The sequence below is a fragment of the Desmodus rotundus genome, chromosome 7 (assembly GCF_022682495.2).
Source record: "Desmodus rotundus isolate HL8 chromosome 7, HLdesRot8A.1, whole genome shotgun sequence".
In the NCBI taxonomy this organism is placed as follows: Eukaryota; Metazoa; Chordata; class Mammalia; order Chiroptera; family Phyllostomidae; genus Desmodus; species Desmodus rotundus.
The window spans coordinates 61781957-61795893 of record NC_071393.1 but is presented as its reverse complement, the minus strand read 5'-3'; the positions used below and the strand labels follow the sequence as shown (position 1 = coordinate 61795893).

The 13937-nt window shown below is 41.7% G+C and overlaps 1 protein-coding gene across 6 annotated transcripts in view; it reads right to left on the bottom strand.

The window, feature by feature from the left end:
• The window catches only part of STXBP6 (syntaxin binding protein 6), a 288123-nt gene that overhangs the window by 250036 nt on the left and 24150 nt on the right, over positions 1–13937 (bottom strand). The gene's annotated exons all lie outside the window — the stretch shown is intronic.

Genomic DNA, 13937 nt, shown 5'->3' with positions numbered 1-13937 from the left:
TAAATACAAAAACTTATTTAGTATGTAATATATACTTTCTAAAAAAGAAATCTGTATTTTACTAAGAGCTCTGGGAAACCCATGACATATACTCTTTGCCTCACTCCCCGCCTGAACCACAAAGTCATTATGAAGCATCTGAACAATGATGTGGGCTCTGATCCCAGCTTCTTGTATGATGACACTTGGCCGGATGGCACCTGAGGTGGTCAGGTGCTTTTAGTTGGTAAATAGTCAAGCACATTATGTAAGCCTGCTCCTCACCCGTACATACTCCAACTTCGGAAAGCCATTGCTAGCTGCTTGAAAAACACATTTCCTTTTCCTCACCCGTACATACTCCAACTTCGGAAAGCCATTGCTAGCTGCTTGAAAAACACATTTCCTTTTCAACATTTTATTTGTTTATTTTTAGTGAGAAGGGAAGGGAAGGAGAAAGAGGGAGAGAAACATCAATGTGTGGTTGCCTCTCACGCGCCTCCTGTGGGGGGGCACGACTTGGCTGGCAACCCAAGTATATGCCCTGACTGGGAATCAAACTGGCAACCCTTTGACTCACAGGCTGGTGCTCAATCCACTGAGCCACATCAGCCAGGGCCACACTTCCTTTTCTTATGATGGAAACTCCTCCACGTGGCTGGGAAACAAAAGTTAATGTTACTCATTACTCAAGAGAAGCTACACTTATTAGGAATTGTGAACAAAAGATGAGTTACTGAGTTCACCTCAACAGAATGAGACAAAATAGATTGCCCTGAGGAGCCAGAACTGCAAAATCCAGCAGTTTTAAGTACCTGTCCCATACATATTTGTATACTATTCACTGATGGAAAAATAAGAGATCCAGGCTTAAGGTGCCATTATTCAGCTTTGAAAACTGCAGGATGCTTTCTTGCAGGATTTGGTTCAACTAACCACAAGATGGGGGTGGGGAGGAGGATTTCTAAGTTATGTGGTCAAGCAACCAATTGGACCCTGTGTTCAGAAATTAGTAGGAAATGCATGAGCCCTTATGGAATTCCATAGGCTAAGCAGGATTTTCTCTGGATGACTAAGAGTTTCAAAAGTTAAGGCTCTAATGATTTACCATCGCATCTTGAATTTCCCTATTGTGACCCAAAAAACAATATATTCAGTGCACTGCTTGTCATTACAGCATGGAGCTACAGCAACCACTCATTCTGCCTCTACATCTGTTTGTCCCTTTTCACAATCATCCCAGTTCAGAAAAAGAACTGATAAATTTTACTTAGTGGCCCTATAAGGTACATGTCTAGCATAGTAGCAGTGCTTACAGCTCCTGAGCTTTAATAATCATAGATTTCTGGACATCGGTGACTCTGTTTTATGAGGGCGGGGGCATGCAGGGCACTGCATAAACACCTACCTCAAATTCTGGTTTCTGCTCTTTATTGGCTGTGGGACTTGGAAAAGATCTCTCACACATAAAACAGTTAAGTAAGGGAGTGAATTTATAAGGCCACCAGTGATTTCAGGCATGTGGCAAGAAATTTAAAAGATGACCACAGAACAGTAGTTCTTGAGTTTTTTGGTCTTACGAGCTTATCTCAGAAAATTCTAGAAAACACAAATATATGCACACATTCCGGTAGCCAACATGTGGTGTTTTGAAAATTCCACTATACATACTGAGAAAATGAGAGTAAAAGAGATAAATAATGTCTTAATACTACTATGAAAATTGTTTTGGCTTCACAGACCCCTTTACAGGGTCTCAGGAATCCGGAACCCCAGGAACCCTCATATCACACTTTGAGAACCACTAGCCTAGAATATATCTAAACATCAGAAAGCAGGAAAACAATCAAAGACTGCTAGAATCATACCAAAGGATTCAGGAGCCCACACGAGGGGTTCCCACTGGTCAGAGACAGCAGTTTTAGTGTCGGTAAGAATACATGCAATGGGTTGAAACACAAATATTTCAAATTCATTAAGTCTTAATGACTCACTCACCTGTCTGGCCCTGCCTCCATTTCTGTCTGTCCCTCTCAAAGGTTACCTTTGGAGACTATTATTAATTAGCTAGCTAACAGAGCCAACTAATTATTCTGAAAACTGGTAAATAAAGAGGAAAAAAATCAGGTGTTTTTCCTGCCTTTCCCAAATAAACTGTAACTCAGAATAGCCAAATGCCTGATTCATAGGAGTTTCCCTTTATAGAAGCATTCTAGACCGTAAATGAAGAAATGATTGAAGTAAGATTTTGAATCCCCTAATGAATTGATGGATTTAGGCAGCAACCATCACCACTGACTATCAACATATCACACACACGTACAACTGATGTGAACGTAAGCGGCTCCTGACAGGAGTGCACAACACTCTCAAAGTGTTCTCGACAAAAACCGAAAACAAAGTTTGATCCAGTCTCTAGAGGTAACTACCAGTTCAAAAGAAATACAGTAGCCAGAGGAACATTTAACAGGAATGTAATCAGCAAAATCCAGCCTATGGGAAACTTTGCAGAATACATGATTCACTTTGGCAAAAAAATAAATCGCAAGAGAAAGATAGTGAACAATGAACCTATATATTAAAAGGGACTCAAGAGGCATATCAACCAATTGCAATGTATGGACCTTACTTGGATCCCAATACAAATCCACTGAAAAGAAAAATGAGGAAAACAGATGAATTTGAACACTGACTAGACATTCCATAATTGAATATACTAGAGAAGGTCTTAAATATGAAAATAATATCCCAGTATCAAAAGAGTCCTTAATCTTTCAGAGATATGTACACAAATACAAATGAATATTAGTATGTCAGAGATTTGCTTCTAAATAACCTGGGGTGGGAAGAGGATTTTGGGGTTTGGATGAAGCAAGACTGGCCTTTATTTGATCATTGTTGAAGATGGGAGAAAGGCACATAGGGTTCATTATAATATTCCCTCTATTTCTGCATATGTTTAAAATTTTCCGCATTAAAGAGCAAGCCATGAAAACGCTCCGTGGCCCAGCGCTCGCTAGCATGGAGCGCTGCTCTGCCTTCAGGGAGCTCGCAGCGACGCAGGCTGCAAAGCTGACCGGCACTCAGAAGGTTCAGAAAAGAGGTCCTGAGTTGTCTCCACACCTGAGACAGCTTCCCAGCACAGCAGGAAACAAAATGACATTTACAGTATGATCATAGCCAAGAAATAGAAACAAAAACTCACCACAGAAAAAGGTGTAAAAAATTCTTCACAGATAGAGAAAACACAAGAATATACTTTCTCCTGGGCATAGGGACTATGCAAGTTTGCTTTTCTTTGCTTCTATTTCTGTGAATTTTCTAAATTTTCTTTAATTACTATATTCTTTTAAATGTTTTAAATTACTATATTGATTTAAACTTTTATTTTTAAATCATTTATACTATCAAAGCTCTAGAGAGCCATTTTTATATCATACTTTGTTATATCTCTATGACCCTTTCTATGGGAAGAGTATTATAATAATGAAGAAAATATTGAAAACTATTATTGAAGAATTTTTTAATTGAATTATGAAAGCAATACAAGAACACCTTTTTTATATTTGGGAAGAGGGGATAGCCTTCATTACCTTTTCCTCTATAAATAGAGAAGAACTGCTATTTTATAAAATCACACTGGGATAAACTAGCTCAAGATCTCTTTAAGTTCTTCTAAAATCTCACTTTCAGGAAGTCTGAGACCTACTGAAGGAGCTTCTGTCCAGATGGAGGACAGATCTGAATATAGAGGGTGTAGCTCAAGTAGGTTTACAGTTGTTTGTATGAAAAATAATGCAATAATGAATAAGTAACAATACAAGAATAAAGCCTGTGGTTTGCATACTCACAATTGTAAACCTGCTTCTGCCGCACCCTGGATACATCCAAATACTCTGTCCACCCAGCCCCACCCCCTCACCCCCTCCCACTGCCTTGCATCAGCTCAAGGAAGCGAAAGGAAAGTTCAGTTTAATGCCAAGATTCCACACCTGGTAACACCACATTCTACCCCTGGTAACACCACATTCCAAAGAAATTTGTGCCTCACCATCAAAAATGGATATTTTATTTTTTAAAGAAATAGGCAACAGCTTGGAATCCCATGCAGGCTTCAACTGTGTTCACTTCGTAAATAAATGAAAGAATTTGTGCACCAATGACTATTAATAATTGAACATGAAAAAATGCTGGAAATTTGGCATAGATAATTGTTATGTTTTCCATGCAGGTCTAATTAAACTTGATTTGGACTGCAGAGTGACCTTTTTTTTTAACCCTATTAAACAAACAAATAACAAGAAAAGAAGCTAAAACTGCCACTTCTGCGCTTTATATGTATTGTGGGAGGCGGCACTCAAAGTCAGAGAAGAAGCAAGGTGATGCCGTACAGGGCAGTGAAGCCCGCAGCGGCTGCTGTGGCTTTGGGCCGGCCTGTCCAGGTTAAACCCCGGTCTGCCACTCGTTGGCTGTGTGGCTCGGGGTGGGCTGTTTGACCTCTCTGGCAGCGGGAGTCCACCACCCACACAATAAAAATGAGTGGGAGTGTCAGAGGGTTGTTGGAATAACCGAGCTGAGACATGGAAAATGCTCAGAACAGTGCCCAACAAATACATGCTCTACAGATGCTGCCAACTACTGTGATTAGAACCTAACATACCTTTCTCCTACTCCCCACCTTTTTTCTTTTTTCACCCAAGAAATAAAGATTTGACAAGCTTCTTATTCTTCAGCCTCATCAGAGAATACTGTAATCTATTTTAAACCTTGACTTTTCTATTTCCCAAGAGCAGAAATGAACTTTTTCTCTAGAAAAAAAACCCACAAAGATAATGTTAGATTCCCCTTTATTTTGTATCAGTCACAAATAGTAGCAAATTCCTAACTCCTTGGACCTAGAAAGAATCTCATTGATTCTGAGGTCCTTGGAAATCCTCAGAATTAGAGAGAGTGACTTCCCAATCCTGCCCAAAATTCTTACTGGGGATCTAGTTTCTAGTTACACTAAATCCTTCCAGGCTCTTTTGAGGGGGAAAAAAGACTTTTGACAACCCATGCCAATGACAATGATCTTGAGAAATTTACATCCATTCTAGAGAAAGGAACACAAGTCTTAAGAATACTTGCACATCATTTACCACTTTTAGTCAAAAGAAAATTCTGAGTGTGCTGGTACTATTAGGGAGATTCCTGGATTGAGAACTTAAGAACAGGACATAAAAAAGGATACTGAAATCATAAAATAAACCTAACAGAGCATAAAACTTAAAAAAAAAACCCCAAAACACTATATTCTAGGCTACAAGGAGTAGGAAAGGAGAAATGGAATGGGATTCACACATGCTTGGGCTCAAAAACATGATCATTGGTATGAGAGCTAAGCCACGTTGTAAGGCTTGCACTGAAGAAAAGAAGTTGGTAGACAAAGAAGGTAAAAGAAATTTGAAGTGAGTGCTGTCCAGATAGTATAGTGTATAGTGCTGAGTATGCAGTCAAGTATTCATTAGGAATGGACACAAATGTTCAGAACAGACTGGGGGGGAGGGTGAGGTGGTGGACGATATACTATTACCCAAAGGGCCCCCCCTTTTCTTTCTGGCCCCCCCCACTAGGTTAGCGTTGCCCACCGCTAGAGGAAAGACATCTCTCAATGCCAGAGACTGGTGAAAAGGAAAGGAATTATTTATTTAAAAGTTATACAGACTTAGAGTAATGACTTAATGTCTCATTAAAATACCAAAGTCCTTTAGAATACCCACAGACACACACAGTCCTTCCTTCTCCCTCTGCCCAGGCCAGGGTACCGTTATCTCAGGAAAAGAAGTAGAAGTCCGTGATTCAGGCTCCCAGCACCATCAGCTGTGTCACCGCCACGGGGTCCCCACTCTGCCAAAGCAGCGTGGTTCTCTCCCCCTTCTCCGCCAAAGCCATGTGGTCCTCTCTATTCTCTCCACCAAAGCTGAGTGATCCTCTCTCTTCTCTCTGCCAAAACCGTGTGGTCCTCTCCCTCCGGTATGGCTACCGCGCCTGGGTTTAAATCCCAGTACCAGTCTTCCTCTGCAGCCCCATTTCCGACTCCTCCTACAATCACTTACACCTGCCAGCATTCCATATTATTCCAGCTTTACTGGGCTGTCATAGTAATTCCAGGCAGGTGTGGCCCCACGGCCTGGAGCCAATCTTCTCCAAGATCTCACGCAGGCTCTGTAACCAGGGGAGTTGCTTCACAGTTACATCTTGGGTGGAAGTCACTCCCATCTCCCTGGCTCAAAGTATGGCCACAGCTATTTAACATATCTATGAAACCAGTTAAAGGTTATAGATATGTTAAATGACCATGCCAGAGGTTAGCTGCACAGCTGTTGCTATTCAAAACAACTCAATGGCCCTGCTCCATGTGCCCTTTCCCCCAGCTCAGGCTTGTGGGGGAGAGGACATCCTATACATACGTTTCTAATATATCCTGGACACCTTGAGTTCTGGACCCCCATTACAAATCCCTATTTGGGGCCCCCCTCTTGGCTGCACTTTGTTACACAAATAGTCCATTAGGTGTGAAGTCATATCTCTGATTTCATACATTTGCACCCAAGTTGAAGCGCATGTTATGAGACAAATCTGTTATTCACCAGAATTCTTGGAAAATAAACAGTATTTATGTGTGCTAGTTGTTAAGGTATAACTCTTTCCCACAGCTGCCTTATTGTGGGGAGAACTTTGATACCCAAGTGAGAAAGAATAAGAAGTAGGGATAGAATCAGTAAAGCAGGTGAAAGATCACAAAGGTCAAACTATGACCCTTCAAGTCTTCACTAAAGCCTATTCGATGGACCAGATTTCCCGTAGAAACAGGTGTGCAGAGAAGTGCAGCCCTCTGAATGCACGTGAGTGAGACAGCGACAGCTCTTTAGGGCTCAGAAGCACAGAGGCAGAAGGAGGCCTGAGGAAGACAGACATGGGAACGTGGAATCTCCAGAAGGCATTGGGTTGAGCCAAGTTTAACTAAAAATCTCCAAAGGGCAAGGAAAACCAGTTGATATGCTTGGTTACCAGGCTAAAAGGTTGATGGTGTAAGGAAAGGATGCAAATGCATTCAAAGATCAGAGATTCCATGGGAATCTAAAAATCATTGAGGTCATTTGATTAAAGGTGGTCCTGGGTCATAAAGCAACCCAATGACATGCTAGACCCTAAGGAACCCCTGGGACACCAGAGAGCAGGAGGACTTCCAGGATGGGGCTGTTTCTCCAGGGCTTGGATCCCAGCGGGTTGTCCAGCAGGGCTGAAACACTGGTGGTTGAGCCCTCCAACTGTGAAGCTAAATTGCCTGTTTTGCACCTCATCCTGCCAGTTACAAGCTCAAATTAGGAATCTGTTCTGTGTGCTCACACATCCATCCCTGAATTTCCCCTCTGACCAACTGCTCTTCGTTAGGGGCCACAAATAGATGTTCTCTACAGCATACAACACAGTGATACCCTGTCCCCATCTCAGCCATTTCAGAAAACACATTCTTTTTTTTTTTTTTTTTTTATTGTTATTCAATTACAGTTGTGTGCCTTTTCTAAGGGATGGGGAGAAAAGGCAGAAAACACATTCTTAACCTGAATTTTGTGTGTCCTGTTATATCATTGATGTGCTGTCTGGTTTCTTCGTTTTCCCATTCTTCCTTCAGGGCATGCAAACAGGACCCCCAGAAAGTCTAAATACACCGCAGACCTTGGCCACTGCCAGTGGCTTCTCACTTGCCTGCAACTCACTCCTACACAGCTGAATACTGAGCACTGACCCCAGGCCTCTGCAGCGACGCACTGGACAGTGTGATTCCCACAAGGCCCAGAGGCCTCTCTGAGCCCAGGCTCTTCTTGCTTACTCTTTGGCAGCTGCATCCTCAAAGTGGTGGCCTTTAGTATTACGAGAGGCCATGATTATCACTAGGACCCAAAACTCTCATGGTTTTCCAAAGTATTGACCCTGATTTTAATTTTAAAGGACCCAATGTAGAAGCCAATCATCAAAGAGGAGTAATATGGTAAAGTATCAGGGGGCCACACCTCTATATTTTATGCTATTCTTTGATTATCACCACCCAAGTTTAGGGCACCCTCTGAACACTAACCCTTTTCTCATCTCTTTCCACACTCCTCTCTCCAGAGTGGCTTTTCAGGGTCACACACCTGATAAAAATCCTGGTTCCAGAGCCCAGGGAGCTACATCCTGGTCCCAAGCTGCCAGTGTAAACAGTATGGCCTGGGGATGGTCACCAACCTTTTCCAGGCCTCAGCCCTTCTGTGTAACGGTTTCAGTGCTGAGATCTGCCAGCTGTAGTGCTCTAAGATTCTAAGGTCCCCATTTATTCTTCGGTGGCCTAAGTGTAGGAAACTATAATGATGTGAAAACACTGAGGTTCAAAAAATTTATGTAGAAGGCAAGCTCTTCATTTATAAATTCCTTCAACATGGGATCTTCCTGATCAGCCGCCAGGTCCAATAAGAATAGCTACCATTAATGGCCAACTACATGGCAGGCACTGTGGTTGGAAGTTTGCAACCTCCACTGAGGCTTCCTGAAGGGTCTTAAGGAGGTTGGGGCTCTTTAACTACAAGTTAACTCAGACCCTCCACTCTGTGGAGCCCAAGAAACAATACTTGGTGGACTTACACCTTACAAGCCTTATAATGCCTGGTAAAGATGTACACAAAGGGATGGGATAAATTTGTAAGCCACAAGAAGACTCATATCTAGAATAAACTAAGGCTTTCAAAAAATGCCAAAAACAAAACAGGTGCTTTACTTATTTTGAGAGCAAGATAAAAAAATAATCAAGGCAGCATCAAAACTATTGCTTAGGTAAACTAGTATGAAACGACAGATGTCAAAGATAGGCAATGCTATTCAGTAGCTCTTTGTTCGCTTTATTAGAGAAAAATGAAACAATCCTTAAAGCCTCAAATCCCAGGTAGGAGAACCCAAGTCTTGGCCTCTAGAATACCCCAGGGTCTAACTTGTAGGGGTATCTAACCTGCGGCTTGTGGGTTGCATGCAGCCCAGGATGGCTGTGAATGCAGCCCACACAAAATCATAAATTCACTTAAAACATTATGAGATTTTGCGGGGGGGCTATGTGTTGCAATGTATTTAACGTGTGGCCAAGACAACTCTTCTTCCAGTGTGGCCCAGAGACACCAAAAGGTTGGACACCCCTGGGACTCTAAAGGATCTTGCAGCCTGTAAGCCTTGCGTTGGATAAAGTGATTCTTCCTTGGGAATAGTTTTGGGGAAAAAAATAAAAGTTTTCTCACTACCTTAATAACCCATAAATCCATGAAAGAGCTAATTTACCAAATTATACAAACAGTAAATACCAGGAGCCAGAGAGGAAAGATGTAGCATCATGTTTGGGAAGGCGACAATGGATGAGATGTGGAGAAAGGGGAAGAGAGGCATTAGGACAGGTCAAATTAAAGGCAAAAGTAAGAATGAATAAACAAGTTCCCTGGGGAAGAATAAGGAGACAGAGCTACAGAGAGCAGCGTGAGTGGCTGGCTGGCAGCAGAACTGCTCTCAGCTATGAAACATTTCATTCCAGGGCAGGTCTCTTGAGTGCTGGGGTCCTTCTCCCACTATCTGTCATCATCATCCTCAGCCTGAAAACATGAACACTCTTGTCCTGTGTGTTGTCATTTATCTAATCTTCTCAGAATCAGTAACGAAAAGATGCTGTATCTGAAAGCTTCCATGCTTAAATTTTTTTATCACAACCTTCAGATGTTTTGAAATTATCAGATTTAACATTTTATTATAAAACCCAAGTGTTTTTTTTTTTACTTGGTGAGCCTTTCAAACCCCTTTTTCATCGCAAGTATAAGTAACACTGGCTCCAAAGCCTTACCATTCTCAGAAGTATTTTTTGAGCACTTAGGTTACTGCTTATAAGCTACACACTGGTGGGCTTGCTCTCCCTCAGTTACTGCCAAAGCAGGACACATATTACAAATGACAACAGATGCGGCCACCCGGGCTTCCTACTTCCCTTCCCTTCAAAGCTATCACAGTGGGAGTCAGAGGACTCAGTGAAAGCTGGCCCCACTTGAAGGCTTTGATTACACCATCAGTCACCTTCAGAGGCAACATAGCCATGTAAGGCAAAAAGGACTCCAATCATTCCAGCAACTGGAGATTCTAAGAACTCAAGTGGTTTAAGTAATTCACGTTTTCTGTCGTGACACAAAGTGATTAGAGGCACATTTTCCCTGATAAAATGTCACTCCCAGGACATACTGCAAAAACAGAGAAGTGGGCCCCAGACCATTTAAATATAGTCTCCCAGCTGAATTTCCATCAAAACTAAAGGTAAAGAGGTTTAGGGAAATGGATAACCTATTTTTAATAAAAAGGAAAAAATAATTACCTCATTTGAACCCTGATCAAAATCTTCCTCTCCTCCCAAATCCTGCAATCAGCATGGGTGACCTGCATATGCAAACTCATGGACACCCTGGTCTCTATTCTCTGACCACCTCACATCCAATGACCCTTTTCTCAGCGCCACCTGAGCCAGCCACCACCCAGCCAGACATCCCGCCCTTTGACAACAATACCCTTCATTGGGATCAACCACTAGGGCCTCATCAGAAGTTTCATTTCATATCCCTTCTTGCTCAATTTCCTTTCTAAAAGTCATCATTTCCAAAACATACTTTTCATAACACCCTTGCTAAATGCCAAATTTAACTTGCTCACCCTTTTGTCCTCCAGCCAAACCCCAGCCTCAGAGGACACCTACTGTAGCTCCAAGTCGAGCACCTGGGCACTGGAGGAAGTCACATGCAGGCAGATAGTGTCATTCTACTTTCATGAGCACCAACTGCAAATGAGCACTCCCAAATGCTCGGCGGTCCTGCCACATTTCTCTCACAGGCTCCTTCTTTCACTCTTCTCAACTGTTATTTCACTTTCAAGTTTTCACACCTTCTGACACCAAGACCACCAGCACCAACCCATTCTTAGGTGACCCTGTCACCTAAAAGAGAAATGAAACCCATCACATAGCAATTACCTGTTATCAGACCTACACCTCTACAAACTTTCAGCTTCTTCCCTCCTGCTGCATCCTGCTCTCTCCTTTCATCCAAAGACAACCACTCCACTTGGGCTTTAGATCCACTCTGTCCTGCCTTCTCATAATCACATAATCAGGGTCACATAATCAATTACCCCTTTTCTCTCCTGTTTATTCAATCAACTTTTCCTTTCAACCAGATCCTTCCCATCTACACTTCAACATCCTTAAGTCCTACCTTTAAAGCCCTGCACCTCAACCTCACGTGTCTCTAGTTAGTGCCTGCTTTCTTTGCTTCCTTCATAGAAAAACTAAAAATTAGACTCCTTACGTATCTCCATTTTTCCCTATCCCATTCATTTCTCAAACCACTCCAATCAAGCTGCTCCATCACTCCCTGAAACAGCTCCAGTCCAGGTGAACAATGATCTCTCTATTGCCAAATTCTAAAGAGAATCCTTTCTTCATTCTTTATCTTTGGGCAATGTTGATCACAGTATTTGTCAATGCTGATCAATTTTCTCCCTGAAATCCTCCTTACTTTGGCCTCTACAACCACTGCTCTCCTTCCTATTGCTGTGCCTCCCTTCCCTTTGTGGGCTGGTCCTCCTCTATCTGTTTGTTAGGGTTGGAGCTCCTCAAACTTTAAACCTAGACCTTCTTTTCTTTCCACTGTACATTGGCAGTCAAAAGCCCAACTACCTATAGGGGCAAGCAAAACATCCAATTAAGGGAAGCAAAGCTGACTTCCACTTTCCTCTCAAAACACAGCAGAAGAGCAGGATAACAGGCAACAGACCCTTGGCATCAAGTAAGATGACAACAGGGAGAGGGGCACAGACTAGAATTAAATAGAGAGCAGATGCTCCTAGTAAGTCAATAGTTACTTAGCTCAAGCCAGAAGTCCTCAGTTATACATGAAAACTCACAATTTTCAAATCTTGGCAACCACATCAATTAAGATTTCTTTCTGGTGCAAATAAAAGAAATCTTGGCACACCAAAAGGGGATTGTATTGGCTCATTTAACTGAAAAGCCTAGGAGTCTAGCTGCCACTGGGTTTAATCAATGTGATCAGGGCCAGTGTCTCTATCTGGATTCCACTTCTTTGCTGTCCCTGTTCTCAGATAGGCTCTACCCTATGACAGTGAGGCAGCTGCTAGACCTCCAGACCACATCCTGCCAGGTTTAGGCAGAAAACAAGAAAGATTCTCTTCCTGGAGCTCCCTCACAGTCTCCAAACTCCTTCTGATCTGCGCTAACTTGGATTACTAGACAATTCAAGACCATTGTTGCTAGGCTGCTTGGGGGATGATTGGCCAGCCCTGGGCCACACACTTCATTTGGAGTTAGGACGAAACTTAATCTAAAGCTCAAGGCCTGAGATTGGAGGATAGGAGATTTCTGAAAAGGAAATTAGGGTGCTGCTATCAAAAAGAGAAAATATATTCTGGGCAGCCAAAAAACTATAAACATGCTACAGCAACTTGTTCAAATATTTTAAAAACACTACACAGTCCAAATAAAACAGGTTTTCTGGCTGAAGGGGCTTGTCAACCTCCAGTTCCAACCCTTTCTCTATTTGTTTCCTAGGTGATCTCATCCAAGACGAGCCTTCACTTGCCATCTCTACCCCCCAAACACCACATTTTTATCTCTGACTCAAAAACTGCAACTGCCTACTCAACATCTTCACTTGGATACCTCAAACTCATCTCAAATTAAATCTGTGCAAATGAAATTAATGATCTTCTCACCTTCTACCCGTTCCCACCCAAAGCTGGCTGTGGGAGTTCTTTCGGTGAGGGGAGCGGGGGCAGGGGGAAGTAAGAGGAAACAAGATCCGACATGACTGAGGTATTGTTTGAAAAGAAAAAAAAAATCTTAGGAAGTTAATTATAAGACTCCACTGGAATTCTTTTTCTACTTCAAATATTCAAGAAAGGCATTTGATAATCTTAATTTATCTAAATTTGTAATTTCCATTTTCCATCTCTTCCCAATGTATTTTTAAGACACAGAGAAATAAAGTTTCATCCGAACAAATACCAAAGGGAGAAATGATTGTCAATAGACTTCCAAAGGTGCTTTTGTTTGCTGGTTTGTTAATGCAGATATAATGTTCTAGCAAACATATTATCTGATTTGATTCAGACAACAACCCAAGAGGCTGGTAAGGCAAACACTTCCATATTTCATGGAACCTAAGAAATCACTACCTGTTAGATGCACCATTATTTTATGAACCATTATATTAGGGGGAAAAAACCCACCACAAAATAAAATATAACATAAATGCACTGCAAAACACATCTTGTTTCCAGATACATTAAAATGTAAAATAAACAAAAAAGTATGTCTTAGAATTCTTGAAAAACATTAGTATAAGGCTCACTTTTCAGATAAGGAACCAGAAGCTCAGAGACTTGCCCAATTAATGAACAATTAATTGGTAACTTGTAAGTTGAAGAGTAAACTTGAACCCAGGGGGATCAGTTTTCTGGTCTGTTTTCCCCCAGTTCAGCCCTTGGGTTTGAATGATCCCTGGAGTTTCTTCTGGGGCCCCAAAGCTTTTCTCATTCAAAGCTGGTTAAAGAAGATCAGAACTGAGTCAATTCAACAAATGCTTTTAAGTTGACGTGAATTCTAAAGGCTGAAAATAATTCAGAACTTGACTTTTCTCTAACTTCTGGACAGCCTAAGGAATACTGCCAGCACAAATAGCAATATATGCCATTGTGTAAGAAAAAGATTAAATCATTAATTTCACTGTTAACTCAGTAAGGTTCCCACAAAAACTTACAGCTTGCTATTAATTTTAAATATCATTTACAAGACAATTTTCATTTGTGAAATAATATTACTGGGCATCTAGTCAAGCTAAAACTTTCATTCT